Below are 23,941 nucleotides of genomic sequence, written 5' to 3' on the forward strand. Positions count from 1 at the left end.
TAGAGAGCCTTTGTCTTGTACTATCATTATTATAGAGAGCCTTTCTGTTGTCCTATCATTTTTATAGAGAGCCTTTGTGTTGTCCTATCACTTTTTATTGAGAGCCTTTGTTTTGTCCTATCATTTTTTTATTGAGAGCCTTTGTGTTGTCCTATCATTATTATAGAGAGCCTTTGTCTTGTCCTATCATTTTTTATTGAGAGCCTTTGTTTTGTCCTATCATTTTTTTATTGAGAGCCTTTGTGTTGTCCTATCATTATTATAGAGAGCCTTTGTCTTGTCCTATCATTTTTTATTGAGAGCCTTTGTTTTGTCCTATCATTTTTTTATTGAGAGCCTTTGTGTTGTCCTATCATTATTATAGAGAGCCTTTGTCTTGTCCTATCATTTATATAGAGAGCCTTTGTCTTGTCCTATCATGGTTGACCGCCTCCGTGGTCTAGTGGTAGAGCGTCCGCCCGGAGAGCGGAAGGTCCGGGGTTCGATCCCCAGCCGCGTCATACCAAAAGACGTTAATAGAAGGTACTTGTTGTTATCCTGTCTGGCGCTCGGCATTAAGGGGTTAAAGCAAGGACTGGTCGGCTCGGAGTCAGTATACTGTGTCTGAGTGGGGTATTCATGTTAAACTGCGGCATGGTATCTCAGTGAGCTAGCACTATAAATCGGCATCAGTCCGAACTAGTACAAGCAGCCACATACACCCACACACACGTGCAAGCACGTCGCTATATAAGTGCTATAGTCTTGGACGCGACGTTAAACCCAATTTCACCTCACCTCACCTCCTATCATGGTTATTGACCTATCATGGTTATTGAGAGCCTTTCTGTTGTCCTGTCATGTCTTGTATTGGCCTATTGTGGATATAGCTACAGAGAGCCTTGGTGGTGCTCTATTGCGGATATAGCTACAGAGAGCCTTGGTGGTGCTCTATTGCGGATATACCTACAGAGAGCCTTGGTGGTGCTCTATTGTTACAACAGCGGGCCTTGCCTTGAGATCAGAATACTTGATAATGAAGTCAACAACCACAACAAGAAATATAAATTACTAATATAAGGATAACGTATAGTATAGCTTTGTTGAGTATGTTAATACACTCTTCACTCTATCTTAGCAATTTGGTACCTTTGTCCTGCACTGACTAGGTTGAGAAGGAAGTCTTTTCATGTTTCACTGACTCGAAAACGGAACCTTTTTAACCTTGCACGATGTTTTGCATTTTAAGCTCGTTAGGTTGTCGTTATACTCGGCATGTGTTTGACAGTTGCATGCCGCGGACTTTTATTGGTACTATCTCGATGCCAAACGATGGTTGCATTCCTCCTCTTTGTTCATTCCGTAGTTTCACACTCAATGTCTCATATGCCATTGGTTGAGGCCCCTCACGCATTTTCTTATTCATAAAATGTCGGCTAAAACACTGCGTTCAAGAACTTGTCCGGACACAGTCATTAAGAAACATTATCGTGCATGAATCTATGACGTTCCGCTGATATCCTTTTCCGAAAAAACATTACTTTTGTGCACAGTTTTTTTAACAAGATAATTGCCATAACAAGTGCAATTTCTTAATTTGCATCTCCTCCACTCCAGGTCAGTCGTAAGGAGTAAAAATGACAATGTTAGCTTCAGACTGAGGTGGGTCTCTGATCTGAACCATATCAATCCTGAGATCATTGCACGATGAGGTCATCGCATGCTGTCGTTAACGTGTTTCGGTTAGAATTTTCGAGATGAAAAAACTAAGTTCAGAAGACAGAAACACATCTGTAAAGATGCCGTGTCGGCGAACAAAAGCAGATGTGCTCTGTTATTCGTCTCAGTTTCTACTTTATCACAAGAAGGTTATGCTTCTAAACCTAGATTAAGAATTACGAAAAAAACGAAATTAACTCCGGAGAAAGGACAAAAAAAATCAGACACGTCGTATTTAAAATCGTAATCCCAGCTCAAATAATTATAACCCCCGATTCCTCGAAAATTGGGGGAAATGGCGAATTTCTGTCACAATGACAATGATTGACAGTTAGCTCCCTTGGTGCTAGTCACGTGACACAAAAATCTCTAAAACGAGGCTGCAGCAGAAGCGCGCCTTGTCAGATCCAAGCGACTCCTCCTCAGGATGACAAATGGTTATTCCTCGTAGACACAATGGCACCAATCCGAAGAAAAGACTTCAACATTCTCTCCCGAGCGTTGCTTAATATGAATAGGTGAAGGGATCCATTTCGCGTCCACAGCTTAAACACGTCCCCTGGGACGGGCTCGCTCCGGAGTGCGACTGTCATACCAGATTTAGCTTCATTCTTTCCAAAGTACTAAGTTTTTATCACAGACAATGTCGAAAGGGTTTTATCTGTAATTTGCTCTGGAAATACAAAAGCCTTCTTTAAATTTCAGGTTCATCGATCGAATTACTCACAGCGCTCGTTGGTCGCGGTAGTAGGAAAATGTTGATATGATTAGGGTGTCCGAGTCAGTACTATCAGGCGCAAGATTACATGAAGTAGGTTGCATCACGAACTTGTATAATAGGTCCAGGGTTGCATTAGTGCAAGTTGGAATTCAGATTGTTTAATTAGCCGTACATCAGGGGGTGAAGCAATGGTATTGTAACTTCACACATTTCCTGATCTACTCGGGACCAGAGCGCTTCGGTGTCCGCTGTAACAGTTTTGGAGAGAGAGAGAGAGAGAGAATGAGAGAGAGAGAGAGAGAGCGAGAGAGAGAGAGAGAGAGAGAGAATGAGAGAGAGAGAGAGAGGGAGACACAGAGTGAGAAAATACTCTTCCTGATACTGAAGAAAACGTTGCCCATGAAGGAGGTTAAAAAAGAGCTTTGTTTGAATGGCAAAACAAAATATTCCAGACAGTGTTATGAAGACGATGCCGGAGAAAAAGGTGAACGTTTCGATATATAAAGAGTATTTGTGAGGGTGAACATTTCGACATATAAAGAGCGTTTGTGAGGGTGAACATTTCGATATATAAAGAGTGTGAGGGAGGATGAACGTTTTTATATATATAGAGGACATTTCGATATATAAAGGATATGAGGAAAGGTGAACGTTTCGATATATAAAGAGTGTAAGAGAGGATGAACGTTTCGTTATATCAAGAGTGTAAGGGAGGGTGAAAATAACGATATATAAAGAGTGAGACCGATTGCGAACCTTTCGATATTTAAAGAGTGTTCGGGAGGGTGAACCTTTCGATATATAAAGAGTGTCAGGGAGGGTGAACATTTCGATATATAGGGAGTGAGAGGGAGGGTAAACATTTCGATATACAAATAATGAGAGGGGGGATGAACATTTCGATGTATCAAGACTGTGAGGGAGGATGAACTTTTCCATATATCAAGACTGCGAGGGAGGGTGAACATTTCGAAATATAAAGAGTACGAGGGCGGATTAACATTTCGATATATAATGACTGAGACGGCAGGTGAACGTTTCGATGTATAGAGAGGGTGAGTGGGGGCGATGGTTTCGATACATTAAAAAGTTTTCGGGAAGGTGAACATTTCGATATATGAAGACTGTGAGGGAGGATGAACATTTTCTTTTATCAAGACTGTGAGGGAGCGTGAACGTTTTGATACATAAAGAGTAGGAGGGAGGGCTAACGTTTCGATATATTAAAAGTGTTCGGGAGGGTGAAAATTTCGACACATAAAGAGTCTGAGGGAGCGTGAACGTTTTGATATATCAAGAGTGTTGGGGAAGGTGAAGGTTTCGATATATAAAGAGTACGAGGGCGGGTTAACATTTCGATATATAAGGAGTGAGAGGGAGGGTAAACATTTCGATATACAAAGGATGAGAGGGGGGTGAACGTTTCGATATATAAAGACTGTGAGGGAGGGTGAACATTTCGAAATATAAAGAGTACGAGGGCGGGTTAACATTTCGATATATAAAGAGTGAGAGGGCAGGTGAACGTTTCGTTATATAAAGAGTGTAAGGGAGGGTGAACATTTCGATATACATAGAGTGTGAGTGAGGGTAAATTTTTCGATTCATAAATACTGTGAGAAAGGGTAAACGTTTCGATATATAAAGAGTGTGAGGGAGGGTAAACGTTTCGATATATAAAGAGTGTGAGGGAGGGTAAACGTTTCGATATATAAAAAGGGTTCGGGAGGGTGAACATTTCGATATATATAGAGTGTGAGTGAGGGTAAATGTTTTGACATATAAAGAGTATGATGGAGGATGAACATTTCGATATATAAAGAGTGTGAGGGAGGATGAACATTTCGATATATAAAGAGTGTGAAGGAGGATGAACGTTTGGATATATAAAGAGTATGATGGAGGATGAACATTTCGATATATAAAGAGTGTGAAGGAGGATGAACGTTTGGATATATAAAGAGTATGATGGAGGATGAACATTTCGATATATAAAGAGTGTGAGGGAGGGCGAACGTTTCGATATATAAAGAGTATGAGGGAGGATGAACATTTTGATATATAAAGAGTGTGAGGGAGGGTAAAAGTTTTGATATATAAAGAGTGTGAGGGAGGATGAACATTTCGATACATAAAGAGTGAGAGGGAGAATGAACATTTCGATATATAAAGAGTATGATGGAGGATGAACATTTCATATATAAAGAGTATGAGGGAGGATGAACATTTCGATATATAAAGAGTGTGAGGGAGGGTAAACGTTTCGATATATAAAGAGTGTGAGGGAGGATGAACATTTCGATATATAAAGAGTATGATGGAGGATGAACATTTCGATATATAAAGAGTGTGAGGGAGGGTAAACGTTTCGATATATAAAGAGTGTGAGGGTGGATGAACATTTCGATATATAAAGAGTGTGATGGAGGATGAACATTTCGATATATAAAGAGTGTGAGGGAGCATTAACATTTCGATATATAAAGAGTATGATGGAGGATGAACATTTTGATATGTAAAGAGTATGATGAAGGATGAACATTTCGATATATAAAGAGTGTGAGGGAGGATGAACATGTCGATATATAAAGAGTGTGAGTGAGGGTAAATGTTTTGACATATAAAGATTTTGATCGAGGATGAACATTTCGATATATAAAAAGTGTGAGGGAGGATGAACATTTCGATATATAAAGAGTGTGAGGGAGGATGAACATTTCGATATATAAAGAGTGTGAGGGAGGATGAACATTTCGATATATAAAGAGTATGATGGAGGATGAACATTTCGATATATAAAGAGTGTGATGGAGGATGAACATTTCGATATATAAAGAGTGTGATGGAGGATGAACATTTCGATATATAAAGAGTATGATGGAGGATGAACATTTCGATATATAAAGAGTGTGAGGGAGGATGAACATTTCGATATATAAAGAGTATGATGGAGGATGAATATTTCGATATATAAAGAGTGTGAGGGAGGATGAACATTTCGTTATATATAAAGAGTATGATGGAGGATGAACATTTCGATATATAAAGAGTACGATGGAGGATGAACATTTCGATATATAAAGAGTGTGAGGGAGGGTAAACGTTTCGATATATAAAGAGTGTGATGGAGGATGAACATTTCGATATATAAAGCGTACGAGGGAGGGCGAACGTTTCGATATATAAAGAGTGTGAGGGAGGATGAACATTTCGATATCTAAAGAGTGTGAGGGAGAGTGAACATTTCGATATATAAAGAGTGTGAGGGAGGGTAAACGTTTCGATATATAAAGAGTGTGATGGAGGATGAACATTTCGATATATAAAGCGTACGAGGGAGGGCGAACGTTTCCATATATAAAGAAAGTGAGGGAGGATGAACATTTCGATATATAAAGAGTGTGAGGGAGAGTGAACATTTCGATATATAAAGAGTGTGAGGGAGGGTAAATGTTTTGACATATAAAGATTTTGATCGAGGATGAACATTTCGATATATAAAAGTGTGAGGGAGGATGAACATTTCGATATATAAAGAGTGTGAGGGAGGATGAACATTTCGATATATAAAGAGTTTGAGAGAGTGTAAACGTTTTGACATATAAAGAGTATGATGGAGGATGAACATTTTGATATATAAAGAGTGTGAGGGAGGGTGAACATTTCGATATATAAAGAGTGTGATGGAGGGTAAACGTTTCGATATATAAAAAGAGTTCGGGAGGGTGAACATTTCGATATATATAGAGTGTGAGTGAGGGTAAATGTTTTGACATATAAAGAGTATGATGGAGGATGAACATTTCGATATATAAAGAGTGTGAGGGAGGGCGAACGTTTCGATATATAAAGAGTGTGAGGGAGGATGAACATTTCGATATATAAAGAGTGTGAGGGAGGATGAACATTTCGATATATAAAGAGTGTGAGGGAGGATGAACATTTCGATATATCAAGAGTATGATGGAGGATGAACATTTCGATATATAAAGAGTGTGAGGGAGGGTAAACGTTTCGATATATAAAGAGTGTGAGGGAGGATGAACATTTCGATATATAAAGAGTGTGAGGGAGGATGAACATTTCGATATATAAAGAGTGTGAGGGAGGATGAACATTTCGATATATAAAGAGTATGATGGAGGATGAACATTTCGATATATAAAGAGTATGATGGAGGATGAACATTTCGATATATAAAGAGTGTGAGGGAGGATGAACATGTCGATATATAAAGAGTGTGAGTGAGGGTAAATGTTTTGACATATAAAGATTTTGATTGAGGATGAACATTTCGATATATAAAAAGTGTGAGGGAGGATGAACATTTTGATATATAAAGAGTGTGAGGGAGGGTAAAAGTTTTGATATATAAAGAGTGTGAGGGAGGATGAACATTTCGATATATAAAGAGTGAGAGGGAGAATGAACATTTCGATATATAAAGAGTATGATGGAGGATGAACATTTCATATATAAAGAGTATGAGGGAGGATGAACATTTCGATATATAAAGAGTGTGAGGGAGGGCGAACGTTTCGATATATAAAGAGTGTGAGGGAGGATGAACATTTCGATATATAAAGAGTGTGAGGGAGGATGAACATTTCGATATATAAAGAGTGTGAGGGAGGATGAACATTTCGATATATCAAGAGTATGATGGAGGATGAACATTTCGATATATAAAGAGTGTGAGGGAGGGTAAACGTTTCGATATATAAAGAGTGTGAGGGAGGATGAACATTTCGATATATAAAGAGTGTGAGGGAGGATGAACATTTCGATATATAAAGAGTGTGAGGGAGGATGAACATTTCGATATATAAAGAGTATGATGGAGGATGAACATTTCGATATATAAAGAGTATGATGGAGGATGAACATTTCGATATATAAAGAGTGTGAGGGAGGATGAACATGTCGATATATAAAGAGTGTGAGTGAGGGTAAATGTTTTGACATATAAAGATTTTGATTGAGGATGAACATTTCGATATATAAAAAGTGTGAGGGAGGATGAACATTTTGATATATAAAGAGTGTGAGGGAGGGTAAAAGTTTTGATATATAAAGAGTGTGAGGGAGGATGAACATTTCGATATATAAAGAGTGAGAGGGAGAATGAACATTTCGATATATAAAGAGTGTGATGGAGGATGAACATTTCGATATATAAAGCGTACGAGGGAGGGCGAACGTTTCGATATATAAAGAGTGTGAGGGAGGATGAACATTTCGATATATAAAGAGTGTGAGGGAGAGTGAACATTTCGATATATAAAGAGTGTGAGGGAGAGTGAACATTTTGATATATAAAGAGTGTGAGGGAGGATGAACATTTCGATTGATAAAGAGTGTGAGGGAGGGTAAACGTTTCGATATATAAAAAGAGTTCGGAAGGGTGAACATTTTGATATATATAGAGTGTGAGGGAGGGTAAACGTTTCGATACATAAAGAGTGTGAGGGAAGGTAAACGTTTTGATATATAAAGAGTGTGAGGGAGGGTAAACGTTTCGATATATAAAGAGTATGATGGAGGATGAACATTTCGATATATAAAGAGTTCGAAGGAGGATGAACATTTCGATATATAAAGAGTTTGAGAGAGTGTAAACGTTTTGACATATAAAGAGTATGATGGAGGATGAACATTTTGATATATAAAGAGTGTGAGGGAGGGTGAACATTTCGATATATAAAGAGTGTGATGGAGGGTAAACGTTTCGATATATAAAAAGAGTTCGGGAGGGTGAACATTTCGATATATATAGAGTGTGAGTGAGGGTAAATGTTTTGACATATAAAGAGTATGATGGAGGATGAACATTTCGATATATAAAGAGTGTGAGGGAGGGCGAACGTTTCGATATATAAAGAGTGTGAGGGAGGATGAACATTTCGATATATAAAGAGTGTGAGGGAGGATGAACATTTCGATATATAAAGAGTGTGAGGGAGGATGAACATTTCGATATATCAAGAGTATGATGGAGGATGAACATTTCGATATATAAAGAGTGTGAGGGAGGGTAAACGTTTCGATATATAAAGAGTGTGAGGGTGGATGAACATTTCGATATATAAAGAGTGTGATGGAGGATGAACATTTCGATATATAAAGAGTGTGAGGGAGCATTAACATTTCGATATATAAAGAGTATGATGGAGGATGAACATTTTGATATATAAAGAGTATGATGAAGGATGAACATTTCGATATATAAAGAGTGTGAGGGAGGATGAACATGTCGATATATAAAGAGTGTGAGTGAGGGTAAATGTTTTGACATATAAAGATTTTGATCGAGGATGAACATTTCGATATATAAAAAGTGTGAGGGAGGATGAACATTTCGATATATAAAGAGTGTGAGTGAGGGTAAACGTTTTGACATATAAAGATTTTGATCAAGGATGAACATTTCGATATATAAAAAGTGTGAGGGAGGATGAACATTTCGATATATAAAGAGTGTGAGGGAGGATGAACATTTCGATATATAAAGAGTGTGAGGGAGGATGAACATTTCGATATATAAAGAGTATGATGGAGGATGAACATTTCGATATATAAAGAGTGTGAGGGAGGATGAACATTTCGATATATAAAGAGTGTGATGGAGGATGAACATTTCGATATATAAAGAATAGGATGGAGGATGAACATTTCGATATATAAAGAGTGTGAGGGAGGATGAACATTTCGATATATAAAGAGTATGATGGAGGATGAACATTTCGATATATAAAGAGTGTGAGGGAGGATGAACATTTCGATATATAAAGAGTATGATGGAGGATGAACATGTCGATATATAAAGAGTGTGAGTGAGGGTAAATGTTTTGACATATAAAGATTTTGATCGAGGATGAACATTTCGATATATAAAAAGTGTGAGGGAGGATGAACATTTCGATATATAAAGAGCGTGAGGGAGGATGAACATTTCGATATATAAAGAGTTTGAGAGAGTGTAAACGTTTTGACATATAAAGAGTATGATGGAGGATGAACATTTTGATATATAAAGAGTGTGAGGGAGGGTGAACATTTCGATATATAAAGAGTGTGATGGAGGGTAAACGTTTCGATATATAAAAAGAGTTCGGGAGGGTGAACATTTCGATATATATAGAGTGTGAGTGAGGGTAAATGTTTTGACATATAAAGAGTATGATGGAGGATGAACATTTCGATATATAAAGAGTGTGAGGGAGGGCGAACGTTTCGATATATAAAGAGTGTGAGGGAGGATGAACATTTCGATATATAAAGAGTGTGAGGGAGGATGAACATTTCGATATATAAAGAGTGTGAGGGAGGATGAACATTTCGATATATCAAGAGTATGATGGAGGATGAACATTTCGATATATAAAGAGTGTGAGGGAGGGTAAACGTTTCGATATATAAAGAGTGTGAGGGTGGATGAACATTTCGATATATAAAGAGTGTGATGGAGGATGAACATTTCGATATATAAAGAGTGTGAGGGAGGATGAACATTTCGATATATAAAGAGTATGATGGAGGATGAACATTTTGATATATAAAGAGTATGATGAAGGATGAACATTTCGATATATAAAGAGTGTGAGGGAGGATGAACATTTTGATATATAAAGAGTGTGAGTGAGGGTAAACGTTTTGACATATAAAGATTTTGATCAAGGATGAACATTTCGAGATATAAAAAGTGTGAGGGAGGATGAACATTTCGATATATAAAGAGTGTGAGGGAGGATGAACATTTCGATATATAAAGAGTGTGAGGGAGGATGAACATTTCGATATATAAAGAGTATGATGGAGGATGAACATTTCGATATATAAAGAGTGTGAGGGAGGATGAACATTTCGATATATAAAGAGTGTGATGGAGGATGAACATTTCGATATATAAAGAATAGGATGGAGGATGAACATTTCGATATATAAAGAGTGTGAGGGAGGATGAACATTTCGATATATAAAGAGTATGATGGAGGATGAACATTTCGATATATAAAGAGTGTGAGGGAGGATGAACATTTCGATATATAAAGAGTATGATGGAGGATGAACCTTTCGATATATAAAAAGAGTACGATGGAGGATGAACATTTCGATATATAAAGAGTATGATGGAGGATGAACATTTCGATATATAAAGAGTGTGAGGGAGGATGAACATGTCGATATATAAAGAGTGTGAGGGAGGGTAAATGTTTTGACATATAAAGATTTTGATCGAGGATGAACATTTCGATATATAAAAAGTGTTCGGGAGGGTGAACATTTCGATGTATAAAGAGTGTGAGGGAGGGTAAATGTTTTGACATATAAAGAGTATGATGGAGGATGAACATTTCGATATATAAAGAGTGTGAGGGAGGATGAACATTTCGATATATAAAGAGTGTGAGGGAGGATGAACATTTCGATATATAAAAAGATTTCGGGAGGGTGAACATTTCGATATATATAGAGTGTGAGTTAGGGTAAATGTTTTGACATATAAAGAATATGATGGAGGATGAACATTTCGATATATAAAGAGTGTGAGGGAGGATAAACATTTCGATATATAAAGAGTGTGAGGGAGGATGAACATTTCGATATATAAAGAGTATGATGGAGGATGAACATTTCGATATATAAAGAGCGTGAGGGAGGGTAAACGTTTCGATATATAAAAAGAGTTCGGGAGGGTGAACATTTCGATATATAAAGAGTGTGAGGGAGGATGAACATTTCGATATATAAAGGGTATGATGGAGGATGAACATTTCGACATATAAAGAGTGTGAGGGAGGGTGAACATTTCGATATATAAAAAGAGTTCGGGAGGGTGGACATTTCGATATATAAAGAGTGTGAGGGAGGGTGAACATTTCGATATATAAAGAGTGTGAGGGAGGGTAAACGTTTCGATATATAAAGACTGTGAGGGAGGGTAAACGTTTCGATATATAAAAAGGGTTCGGGAGGGTGAACATTTCGATATATATAGAGTGTGAGTGAGGGTAAATGTTTTGACATATAAAGAGTATGATGGAGGATGAACATTTTGATATATAAAGAGTGTGAGGGAGGATGAACGTTTCGATATATAAAGAGTATGATGGAGGATGAACATTTCGATATATAAAGAGTGTGAAGGAGGATGAACGTTTGGATATATAAAGAGTATGATGGAGGATGAACATTTCGATATATAAAGAGTATGATGGAGGATGAACATTTCGATATATAAAGAGTGTGAGGGAGGGTAAACGTTTCGATATATAAAAAGAGTTCGGGAGGGTGAACATTTCGATATATAAAGAGTGTGAGGGAGGGTGAAGATTTCGATATATATAGTGTGAGTTAGGGTAAATGTTTTGACATATAAAAAATATGATGGAGGATGAACATTTCGATATATAAAGAGTGTGAGGGAGGATGAACATTTCGATATATAAAGAGTATAAGGGAGGGCGAACGTTTCGATATATAAAGAGTGTGAGGGAGGATGAACGTTTCGATATATAAAGAGTGTGAGGGAGGGTGAACATTTCGATACATAGAGATTATGAGGGAGGGTGAACATTTCGATACATAGAGATTATGAGGGAGGGTGAACATTTCGATACATAGAGAGTATGAGGGAGGGTGAATGTTTCTATATATATACAGAGCGTGGGGGAGGGTGAATGTTTTGACACAGCCGAAAGAAACCTTTTGACACTCAAATACAGGATGTAGAGAGAGGATCTGCATAAAATGAGACCAGCAAATGCTGCTTGTAGTTAAACACTTTTCATCTGATTACTCACAGTTACTTTTTTAAACGTCAATTTCTAAATTTTTAAGGTGAGTTTGGTTTAACGCCTCTTTGAGCAGTGTGCTAGTTTTATCAAGACGTGTCAGCTTGATGTGGAGCAAAGATGTCAGGCCTTATTTCACCTATTTGCTGACTCCCACGGGCACTGGTACAGTACTAACAAATATGGAATCCTGAAAAATAAAAAGGAGAAAACAGTCAGAGAGAATCTGGAATTTGAACCACAATCATAGGATCGTGGCACGTCAAAGGGAGGTAACTCCGTACACCGAATGACGGCGCTTAAGACCACCGTAGACGACCCGTATTTCCCTCCCGTGACGTCACCCTCCCCAATTCGAATAGACGACTTGCAAACGCCAAGGTAACGTGATTCTATTGGATGCTCACATATATGACGAGAAGTTGCATCACTTTTAAAAGCATATAAACGTCGAGGTTGAAAATATTCCAATGGATAAATTAACACATAAGAAAATTTATACTGGTGTTTTCACTTTTAAACACTGGGGACAATACTTGGCAAATATGTATTTATCAGTGCACAAAAGATCCGTGGCAAGTCATTGGAAACAAACGCCCAACATACCAAGTTTCATATACTCTGAAAATCTCAAAATATATTCAGCGTCGTTCCTCACAATAACAGGGGACAAGTGGAGAGTGAGGAGAAGTAAACGTCAGTGTAGATTCAGTGTGTAGTCGGTCATTTCAAGTAGAGGCCACTTGAACATTGTTTAGATGGAGTTAATTCGCCTGTGAAGCGCCGCTGGCGTTACGACATACCGGAAAGCGGCTCTTCAGACCACTTGTTGGCATAGTTTTCATGGGCTGAATTGTTGAGAAAAATGTGCAAATATGCGATTTTACGAAATCATGTCAATTGAAAATGAGAACAAAGGAATGAGCTTTTTTCAAGATGCTCGAGTATATTCGGACAGTTGAAATGTGCATATAGCATACTGCAGGCAGTATAAGGTGCACACTGGCATGGTTCTATAGTCATCACAATTATTCTATCATTAACAATTTACGATTTATATTCAGCAGTTGGGTAATCTACTTGAAATAGACATCCATTTATTAAAAATACTTAATTCGAAATATAGTCGTCATTTTTTTCTTTATTATATTTATTGGCTTTGTTTAAGGTTAAGTCACATGACCCCTGGAAGTGCTGAGGGAAATGCGACCCATTAATACATGGCTATCATTATAAAACAGTTAGAGACGGCGCAAGACTGATATAAATGGAATATACAAAAGGTATTTACCCATGTAATAAATTGCATAAATCTCCGCGTTGTCCTATTAAACAGCAGGTTTGGGCAGTTAGATGCACCCAATATTTAAATAAAACACATAGCTTCTCGACGTTTGAAAGGTTTAAAAAATTCGGGTTTGTAGCAACACTGTCGTTAATCCCTGCTAGCGGGAAAATACGGGTTGGCCTATTCCTGACATGTTGGAGATCATCTGTCGCTTTTATCCCTCTATTTTCAACTTGCTGGAAAAAACGGCTCTTCGGATTCTTGTCATGATGGAAAGAAAAGCAGGTATCTGTACAGAGACACGTTGTATACTGCCGTGCACAGGAAAATAAACATTTGAAAACTGGATTGGACCACTAAATTACAAACGTTATCAAATCTCACTTGGAGGAAAACAGTCGCCGAATCACTGAAAACATCGAATAACCATTCATTGTTTGTTTCATATCCTTTTTCAAACATGGGTGTATACTTTTTTTCGTCTGGAGTTTATTAATCTTTGAATCGTCATATTCGTATTTCGAGGCAAGCGAGCTGTTAATATGACAACAAATACTCTATACCGTGTTACGTGTCGATTTTCATATTGAAACAGTACAAGTTAGTTAACCTAGAAATCTGTGCGTTTGAAACTAACAAACAACCAACAAATGGAATACAATCAACAAATGTATTACAAAATTCACTAAGTTTACAAATCAAAACTAAATACTGCACAGCAATGACGATGGCAGTACACAATAGAGTGGCAGTACACAATAGAGTGGTAGTACACAATAGAGTGGCAGTACACAATAGAGTGGTAGTACACAATAGAGTGGTAGTACACAATAGAGTGGTAGTACACAATAGAGTGGCAGTACACAATAGAGTGGTAGTACACAATAGAGTGGTAGTACACAATAGAGTGGTAGTACACAATAGAGTGGTAGTACACAAAAGAGTGGTAGTACACAATAGAGTGGCAGTACACAATAGAGTGGTCGTACACAATAGAGTGGCAGTACACAATAGAGTGGTAGTACACAATAGAGTGGTAGTACACAATAGAGTGGTAGTACACAATAGAGTGGCAGTACACAATAGAGCGGCAGTACACAATAGAGTGGTAGTACACAATAGAGTGGCAGTACACAATAGAGTGGCAGTACACAATAGAGTGGTAGTACACAATAGAGTGGTAGTACACAATAGAGTGGTAGTACACAATAGAGTGGCAGTACACAATAGAGTGGTAGTACACAATAGAGTGGCAGTACACAATAGCGTGGTAGTACACAATAGAGTGGCAGTACACAATAGAGTGGCAGTACACAATAGAGTGGCAGTACACAATAGAGTGGTAGTACACAATAGAGTGGCAGTACACAATAGCGTGGTAGTACACAATAGAGTGGTAGTACACAATAGAGTGGTAGTACACAATAGAGTGGTAGTACACAATAGAGTGGTAGTACACAATAGAGTGGCAGTACACAATAGAGTGGCAGTACACAATAGAGTGGTAGTACACAATAGAGTGGCAGTACACAATAGAGTGGTAGTACACATAGAGTGGTAGTACACAATAGAGTGGTAGTACACAATAGAGTGGTAGTACACAATAGAGTGGTAGTACACAATAGAGCGGCAGTACACAATAGAGCGGCAGTACACAATAGAGCGGCAGTACACAATAGAGTGGTAGTACACAATAGAGCGGCAGTACACAATAGAGTGGCAGTACACAATAGAGTGGCAGTACACAATAGAGTGGTAGTACACAATAGAGTGGTAGTACACAATAGAGTGGTAGTACACAATAGAGTGGCAGTACACAAAAGAGTGGTAGTACACAATAGAGTGGCAGTACACAATAGAGTGGTAGTACACAATAGAGCGGTAGTACACAATAGAGCGGCAGTACACAATAGAGTGGCAGTACACAATAGAGTGGTAGTACACAATAGAGCGGTAGTACACAATAGAGTGGTAGTGCACAATAGAGTGGCAGTACACAATAGAGTGGCAGTACACAATAGAGTGGTAGTACACAATAGAGCGGCAGTACACAATAGATTGGCAGTACACAATAGAGTGGTAGTACACAATAGAGTGGTAGTACACAATAGAGTGGCAGTACACAATAGAGTGGTAGTACACAATAGAGTGGTAGTACACAATAGAGTGGTAGTACACAATAGAGTGGTAGTACACAATAGAGTGGCAGTACACAATAGAGTGGTAGTACACAATAGAGTGGCAGTACACAATAGAGTGGCAGTACACAATAGAGTGGCAGTACACAATAGAGTGGTAGTACACAATAGAGTGGCAGTACACAATAGAGTGGCAGTACACAATAGAGTGGCAGTACACAATAGAGTGGTAGTACACAATAGAGTGGTAGTACACAATAGAGTGGTAGTACAATATTCAATGGCAATATACATGTATATAATATGATGACAGTGGTCAGTATCAAATACAAAAATACTTTGGTGATGGCACAAGTCAGTGATGGTAATATATTCACCTAGCGGCGACAGTGGTCAAGCTCCCGGGATGGGTCTAAGCAGGGGATCATAGGTGATGAGTGATACTCACACGAAAGCTGGTCTTGATGTAATGAAATGTGTGAGAGATACGAGAGGCACGCTCTTATCCAATATATACAGTCTCAGTAGCTACTGGAAATCTCTACACATCGCCATCACATCACAGAATAGTCTCAATGTTTCAATAACACACAAGGTCCACGGTATTCTTGAAGTTTGCATATCACACCAGCATCTAAATATAGTAACTTCCTTACAACTGCTTACATAAAATAGTACTACTCTCCTCACAACAAATCACCGTCCAAACACAACGTAACGAGCTTCTATCCAATTCCTACAGTTCCAATCATTGCATCACAATATACCTACAAATATAACCGGGGGCGGCACGGACATCGTCCTAAACGATTTGTCGAGCAAATGGATTTGGAGCAAAGGTGATGTCAGTTTATATAAGTGTTGTGTCATGTCCAAATATGCTAGTGTTTATCCTGGCCATGTCTGTAGTGATTGTGACTACAGAGCACGCTAAATCCGCCACATTGGATGGTACTCCAGGTGCACGGCGAGACAGCGTAAAGATGTGGGCGGTAAGCCGAAATGACGCAGGTCGGAGACGTTTACCACTTTGGTTCAACCCTTGTCCTGCACTGTGACTGTGGAATACATGACTTGTATATGTATTTCATAAAAACAAAACCAATCTAGATTTTTATAATAGCAAGTCTAGCCTGCTCTAGAGAAGCTTTTTTCAGACTCAGCATCAGGAAGATTATTTCTTTTAATTTTAGAGAGAAATGTTTTGTTAAATAAAAGAGTTCATAGACCACATGTTAATCTAGTTAAACTCACGTGTATGGAAGGATTCGAATCTAGAAGTAGCCGATCCTGTCACGGCAGAGGGAAGCAACTCTTAACATCAAGGTACAGACCTTATATTAAGACAATATAAATATTTATATAACTAATTCAATACTCTTGAAAAAATGTAAGAACACCAATTATACCCTAAACTATTACAAAACGTTTTATTCTTAAACAAAAGCTTTAATTCTCTACTTTTAGGACCTTGGAAACACAAAACACAAGACAAACCGAAATAGGTTTGCGTTTTATCCTCGAAAGAAACTTAAGTACATTACTATAATCTAGGTGCCTGTCACTGCGCCATTATATGACCTGTGTCATGCGAAAATACGAAAACCTTCACAAACTAAATCTCATCTTCGAGTAAAAATGAAACGGCAAACCGACCTCGCGCACTCCTCCGCACTTTGTCACCGTATTATGAATTAATAATAGGTAATCCACATTTTAAATTTCAAAACGCGACATCCCAGCAACACTAGTCGCCCGAGGCTTGCTCTTTCAAGTCGGTTCCCGACCAAAAACCTCTCCACAAAGCATGTGTTCGGTTTATTTGCTGAAAAAAACCTACCGTCAAAAATACAATTGAACATGTTTACTCTCAGCACACAGCGTAAACACAGCGATCAGCTAACCCTAAGATAATCTAATTTACAACAAACCAGTAAAACGTACAGCTTTTAGACATTTACGTTGGATACAGATGGTTTAAATTGAAAAAAAATAACGTACATACATCAACATTTTTTGTTTTAAAGTAGCAACGTGACTACATTCCAAATGACACCTTATGAAACAACCTCCACATGCTTCAAGTTGATGTAAGGGCATGTCGGTCGCTGTAATGTTCAAGGCGTCTTGCAGATTTAGGCCTTGGCTCTAAGTGATTAAAAGATCTTGTCAGTTTCTTGACACGGCGCCGTGTTTTCTATATGTATATATATAGTAGGTACGATGTACAAGGGGATGCTCTCTCAGGCTCTGTAGTATAAGACTAGTATTTTGTCACGCGATAGCAGCTCTCGTAGATACAGGTATAGGAGAAGAGGAAATTATCACTTAATGATGTTAATATTGGAGCTACGGCGTCTGAGGCCGAAACGCACAGAACGCGCGAGAAGGGGGAGGCGGGCACTGTTCAAGTAAGACTTGGGCTCACTTTGAGTGAGTGAGTGAGTGAGTGAGTGAGTTAGTTAAAAAATCAAGTCACATCGGCAGTATTCCAGTATTTCAGTCATATCGTGACTATAAAAATGTAATATACATTCAGACAAAAAAGCTGTCAATAAAGGACAGTAGAAAAGCTAGATTTATCACAGATTTTATTTAAAACTAGCATATGACCATAAATAAATATAACACAAAACATAACAATACATTATAAAAACGGGCTATAGATCACCAACAATCTGCATGGACCCCAGCAGGATTTACATCATCCCTTCGGGTGTTGGCGATTATTGACCAATTTAACAGAACACATATTCTACGATTCAAACTATGATATAAATAACATGCTTTGAATGACATGGACTTTGAACGAGGAACATGGTGTTTCGGGATCTCGACCATATCAAAGCTGCTGAGGTGTTAATTCTAGTTTCGTAAGCAGGTGGCACTCAAATACAGACACTGTTATACTATCCAACCTAGACTAACATTTAATCTATGAAATCTTATATAACACAATATCCTTCTTGACTCTAAAAATAAAAAATAACAATTTCCCTATGTGGAACAGAGCTAGCTAGAGCTGGCTAGACTTGCTTTTGTTTGCTTTTCTAGTTTGTTTGTTTTTTCATAAAAAAAATATATTCCACAGTCATGGTGCAGGACTATATCCAACCATACCAGTTGATTGTCCAGTGATGCTAGTGCGATGCTGACGGGACAGCAGAGTGTGAGTGAGTTCGGTTTAACGCAGCTTTGAACAGTATTCCAGTTACATCACGGCGTGTCTGCTTAATATGGGAGTGATGCAGGTCTTAGACGGTTCTCCCTTTTGCGGAACCCTCCAGCATGGGTATGGTGCTGACAAGCCTGGGACCATAATCAGGGCGAATCCACGATTCCTGTGTGACCAAAGCGACGTAACTCTGCACGCAAAATTGCGCCGCCTTAGACGACTGGGCCACCCGTTTCGTACCTGAGGATTGGGTTCGATAATACACCAAGGTAGCCAGAAAAACACATGCTCACATCACGTAATCTCCATCGCTAACACACAACCAACACAGTGTGATCCCCGCTAACTCACAACCAACTCAGTGTGATCCCCGTTAACACACAACCAACACAGTGTGATCCCCGTTAACACACAACCAACACAGTGTGATCCCCGCTAACAAACAACCAACACAGTGTGATCCCCGTTAATACACAACCAACACAGTGTGATCTCCGTTAATACACAACCAACACAGTGTGATCCCCGCTAACTCACAACCAACACAGTGTGATCTCCGTTAATACACAACCAACACAGTGTGATCCCCGCTAACTCACAACCAACACAGTGTGATCTCCGTTAATACACAACCAACACAGTGTGATCTCCGTTAATACACAACCAACACAGTGTGATCCCCGTTAACTCACAACCAACACAGTGTGATCGCCGTTAACTCACAAACAACACAGTGTGATCCCCGCTAACTCACAACCAACACAGTGTGATCTCCGTTAATACACAACCAACACAGTGTGATCTCCGTTAATACACAACCAACACAGTGTGATCCCCGTTAACTCACAACCAACACAGTGTGATCGCCGTTAACTCACAAACAACACAGTGTGATCCCCGTTAACATACAACCAACACAGTGTGATCCCCGTTAACACACAACCAACACAGTGTGATCTCCGTTAATACACAACCAACACAGTGTGATCCCCGTTAACTCACAAACAACACAGTGTGATCTCCGCTGACAAACAACCAACGCAGTGTGATCCCCGTTAATACACAACTAACACAGTGTGATCCCCGCTAACACACAACCAACACAGTGTGATCTCCGTTAACTCACAACCAACACAGTGTGATCCCCGTTAACACACACCCAACACAGAGTGATCTCCGTTAACTCACAACCAACACAGTGTGATCTCCGTTAACTCACAACCAACGCAGTGTGATCTCCGTTAACACACAACCAGCACAGTGTGATCCCCGTTAATACACAACCAACACAGTGTGATCTCCGTTAATACACAACCAACACAGTGTGATCCCCGTTAAATCACAACCAACACAGTGTGATCCCCGTTAATTCACAAACAACACAGTGTGATCTCCGCTAACAAACAACCAACGCAGTGTGATCCCCGTTAAAACACAACCAACACAGTGTGATCCCCGCTAACTCACAACCAACACAGTTTGATCTCCGTTAACTCACAACCAACACAGTGTGATCTCCGTTAATACACAACCAACACAGTGTGATCCCCGTTAATACACAACCAACACAGTGTGATCCCCGTTAATACACAACCAACACAGTGTGATCCCCGTTAATACACAACCAACACAGTGTCATCCCCGTTAACTCACAACCAACACAGTGTGATCCCCGTTAACTCACAACCAACACAGTGTGATCTCCGTTAATACACAACCAACACAGTGTGATCCCCGTTAATACACAACCAACACAGTGTGATCTCCGTTAATTCACAAACAACACAGTGTGATCTCCGCTAACAAACAACCAACGCAGTGTGATCCCCGTTAATACACAACCAACACAGTGTGATCCCCGCTAACTCACAACCAACACAGTTTGATCTCCGTTAACTCACAACCAACACAGTGTGATCTCCGTTAATACACAACCAACACAGTGTGATCCCCGTTAACTCACAACCAACACAGTGTGATCCCCTTTAACTCACAAACAACACAGTGTGATCCCCGTTAACATACAACCAACACAGTGTGATCCCCGTTAACACACAACCAACACAGTGTGATCTCCACTAATACACAACCAACACAGTGTGATCCCCGTTAACAAACAACCATCATAGTGTGATCCCCGCTAACACACAAACAACACAGTGTGATCCCCGCTAACACACAAACAACACAGTGTGATCCCCGTTAATACACAACCAACACAGTGTGATCTCCGTTAACTCACAACCAACACAGTGTGATCTCCGTTAACTCACAAACAACACAGTGTGATCTCCGTTAACTCACAAACAACACAGTGTGATCCCCGCTAACACACAAACAACACAGTGTGATCCCCGTTAATACACAACCAACACAGTGTGATCTCCGTTAACTCACAACCAACACAGTGTGATCTCCGTTAACTCACAAACAACACAGTGTGATCTCCGTTAACTCACAACCAACACAGTGTGATCGCCGTTAACTCACAAACAACACAGTGTGATCCCCGCTAACTCACAAACAACACAGTGTGAACCCAGTTAATACACAATCAACACAGTGTGATCCCCGTTAACACACAACCAACACAGTGTGATCTCCGCTAACTCACAAACAACACAGTGTGATCCCCGTTAACTCACAACCAACACAGTGTTATCCCCGTTAATACACAACCAACACAGTGTGATCCCCGTTAACACACAACCAACACAGTGTGATCCCCGCTAACTCACAAACAACACAGTGTGATCTCCGTTAATACACAACCAACACAGTGGGATCTCCGTTAATACACAACCAACGCAGTGTGATCCCCGTTACCTCACAACCAACGCAGTGTGATCCCCGTTAATACACAACCAACGCAGTGTGATCCCCTTTAACTCACAACCAACACACTGTGATCCCCGTTGACTCACAACCAACGTAGTGTGATCTCCGTTAATACACAACCAACACAGTGTGATCCCCGTTAACTCACAACCAACACAGTGTGATCCCCGTTAACTTACAAGCAACACAGTGTGATTCTCGTTAACACACAACCAGCAGAGTGTGATCCCCGTTAATACACAACTAACACAGTGTGATCCCCGCTAACTCACAACCAACACAGTGTGATCTCCGTTAATACACAACCAACACAGTGTGATCTCCGTTAATACACAACCAACACAGTGTGATCCCCGTTAACTCACAACCAACACAGTGTGATCGCCGTTAACTCACAAACAACACAGTGTGATCCCCGTTAACATACAACCAACACAGTGTGATCCCCGTTAACACACAACCAACAAAGTGTGATCTCCGCTAATACACAACCAACACAGTGTGATCCCCGTTAACTCACAAACAACACAGTGTGATCTCCGCTGACAAACAACCAACGCAGTGTGATCCCCGTTAATACACAACTAACACAGTGTGATCCCCGCTAACTCACAACCAACACAGTGTGATCTCCGTTAACTCACAACCAACACAGTGTGATCCCCGTTAGCACACACCCAACACAGTGTGATCTCCGTTAACTCACAACCAACACAGTGTGATCTCCGTTAACTCACAACCAACACAGTGTGATCTCCGTTAACACACAACCAACACAGTGTGATCCCCGTTAATACACAACCAACACAGTGTAATCTCCGTTAATACACAACCAACACAGTGTGATCCCCGTTAAATCACAACCAACACAGTGTGATCCCCGTTAATTCACAAACAACACAGTGTGATCTCCGCTAACAAACAACCAACGCAGTGTGATCCCCGTTAATACACAACCAACACAGTGTGATCCCCGCTAACTCACAACCAACACAGTTTGATCTCCGTTAACTCACAACCAACACAGTGTGATCTCCGTTAATACACAACCAACACAGTGTGATCCCCGTTAACTCACAACCAACACAGTGTGATCCCCTTTAACTCACAAACAACACAGTGTGATCCCCGTTAACATACAACCAACACAGTGTGATCCCCGTTAACACACAACCAACACAGTGTGATCTCCACTAATACACAACCAACACAGTGTGATCCCCGTTAACAAACAACCATCATAGTGTGATCCCCGCTAACACACAAACAACACAGTGTGATCCCCGCTAACACACAAACAACACAGTGTGATCCCCGTTAATACACAACCAACACAGTGTGATCTCCGTTAACTCACAACCAACACAGTGTGATCTCCGTTAACTCACAAACAACACAGTGTGATCTCCGTTAACTCACAACCAACACAGTGTGATCCCCGCTAACACACAAACAACACAGTGTGATCCCCGTTAATACACAACCAACACAGTGTGATCTCCGTTAACTCACAACCAACACAGTGTGATCTCCGTTAACTCACAAACAACACAGTGTGATCTCCGTTAACTCACAACCAACACAGTGTGATCGCCGTTAACTCACAAACAACACAGTGTGATCCCCGCTAACTCACAAACAACACAGTGTGAACCCAGTTAATACACAATCAACACAGTGTGATCCCCGTTAACACACAACCAACACAGTGTGATCTCCGCTAACTCACAAACAACACAGTGTGATCCCCGTTAACTCACAACCAACACAGTGTTATCCCCGTTAATACACAACCAACACAGTGTGATCCCCTTTAACTCACAACCAACACAGTGTGATCTCCGTTAACACACAACCAACACAGTGTGATCCTCGTTAACTCACAACCAACACAGTGTGATCCCCGTTAACACACAACCAACACAGTGTGATCCCCGTTAATACACAACCAACACAGTGTGATCCCCGTTAACTCACAACTAACACAGTGTGATCCCCATTCATACACAACCAGCACAGTGTGATCCCCGGTAACACACAACCAACACAGTGTGATCCCCGTTAATACACAACCAACACAGTGTGATCCCCGTTAATACACAGCCAACACAGTGTGATCCCCGTTAATACACAACCAACACAGTGTGATCCCCGTTAATACACAACCAACACAGTGTGATCCCCGTTAACTCACAACCAACACAGTGTGATCGCCGTTAACTCACAAACAACACAGTGTGATCCCCGCTAACTCACAAACAACACAGTGTGAACCCCGTTAATACACAA

The sequence above is a fragment of the Haliotis rufescens genome, unplaced genomic scaffold (assembly GCF_023055435.1).
Source record: "Haliotis rufescens isolate VD_foot unplaced genomic scaffold, xgHalRufe1.0.p SCAF_43, whole genome shotgun sequence".
NCBI classification, from domain to species: Eukaryota; Metazoa; Mollusca; class Gastropoda; order Lepetellida; family Haliotidae; genus Haliotis; species Haliotis rufescens.